Source organism: Rhinoderma darwinii, chromosome 1 (assembly GCF_050947455.1).
Source record: "Rhinoderma darwinii isolate aRhiDar2 chromosome 1, aRhiDar2.hap1, whole genome shotgun sequence".
NCBI lineage: Eukaryota > Metazoa > Chordata > Amphibia > Anura > Rhinodermatidae > Rhinoderma > Rhinoderma darwinii.
The window spans coordinates 15,727,826-15,729,929 of NC_134687.1; positions in this window are offsets into that span (position 1 = coordinate 15,727,826).

Sequence of the window (2,104 nt, forward strand, 5' to 3'; positions counted from 1 at the left end):
GTTATATTCTTGTATATAGGGGGCAGTATTATAGTAGTTATATTCTTGTATATAGGAGGCAGTATTATAGTAGTTATATTCTTGTATATAGGGGCAGTGTTATAGTAGTTATATTCTTGTATATAGGGGAAGTATTATAGTAGTTATATTCTTGTATATAGGGGACAGTATTATAGTAGTTATATTCTTGGATATAGGAGGCAGTATTATAGTAGTTATATTCTTGTATATAGAAGCAGTATTATAGTAGTTATATTCTTGTATATAGCAGGCAGTATTATAGTAGTTATATTCTTGTATATAGGGGCAGTATTATAGTAGTTATATTCTTGTACATAGGGGGCAGTATTATAGTAGTTATATTCTTGTATATAGGCGTAGTGTTATAGTAGTTATATTCTTGTACATAGGGAGCAGTATTATAGTAGTTATATTCTTGTATATAGGGGACAGTATTATAGTAGTTATATTCTATATAGGAGGCAGTATTATAGTAGTTATATTCTTGTATATAGGGGACAGTATTATAGTAGTTATATTCTTGTATATAGGAGGCAGTATTATAGTAGTTATATTCTTGTATATAGGAGCAGTATTATAGTAGTTATATTCTTGTATATAGCAGGCAGTATTATAGTAGTTATATTCTTGTATATAGGGGCAGTATTATAGTAGTTATATTCTTGTATATAGGGGCAGTATTATAGTAGTTATATTTTTGTATATAGGGGCAGTATTATAGTAGTTATATTCTTGTATATAGGGGCAGTATTATAGTAGTTATATTCTTGTATATAGGGGGCAGTATTATAGTAGTTATATTCTTTTATATAGGAGCAGTATTATAGTAGTTATATTCTTGTATATAGGAGCAGTATTATAGTAGTTATATTCTTGTATATAGGAGCAGTATTATAGTAGTTATATTCTTGTATATTTTTGCTTGTCTTATCCATTCTATTTCCAGCCTCTGATCCAGGACGGACTTGTAGATCCACAGTGCAGCAGTCATCATGTAAAGGGAAGGGTCAAATCCCTATTTCCTGTAAAACCTCTGCTACAAAGAAAAAAAAACACCTATTATTATTCTCTTTGCTTACATTTTTTTGTCATTGAATAATTCCCCCCCACCCCCCAAAAAGAGGTCAGAAGTAAGGCTGGAAATTCCCAATGTATAGCAAACACTGGAAAAAAACATCTACGTATTCACTGTTACAGTATGGTTTCCACATTGTAACAGCTTTGGGCCAGTATAGTTATATTCTTGTATATAGGGGGTAGTATTATAGTAGTTATATTCTTGTATATAGGGGCAGTATTATAGTAGTTATATTCTTGTATATAGGAGTAGTATTATAGTAGTTATATTCTTGTATATAGGGGCAGTATTATAGTAGTTATATTCTTGTATATAGGGGCAGTGTTATAGTAGTTATATTCTTGTATATAGGAGCAGTATTATAGTAGTTATATTCTTGTATATAGGGGGCAGTATTATAGTAGTTATATTCTTGTATATAGGAGGCAGTATTATAGTATTTATATTCTTGTATATAGGGGGGCAGTATTATAGTAGTTATATTCTGAGCTTGGTGGTTTAAGTGGCTTGTGAACTAAGTGGAGTTCTAAAACCGGAGTTGAAAAGAGGAGTTGAAGCCCCAGTAAGTACTCTTCTTTTTCTTTGACAATTGTTCGCTGTTTTGGTGTAACTTGGATAATGGATAGCAAGATTGGAGGTTTTCTTCAGTGCACAGTTTGCCATATGTATACACGACTGGAGCCGGAGTTCCAGGGTGAATATCTCTGTGGCAGATGTGAGCATGTTGTTCACCTGGAAGCTCGTATTAGAGATCTGGAGGAGCAGAATGCAACACTGAGGAGGATAGACAATTTTGAGCGGAGCTTGCTGCTCACAGAGCATGCAGTTAGTGGGTTACAACTGGAGGGTGAAGACATGGGTGAGCAGGATCAGGTAAGTAGCTGGGTTAATGTAGTTAGGGGCAGTAGAAAGGGGTCAAAGACAAGGAAGGCCGATCCGGTTTCTGGCATTCCAAGCAAAATTGCCACGTTGGGTGATGATGCGAGGGTGTCAGTCTCAGAAAAG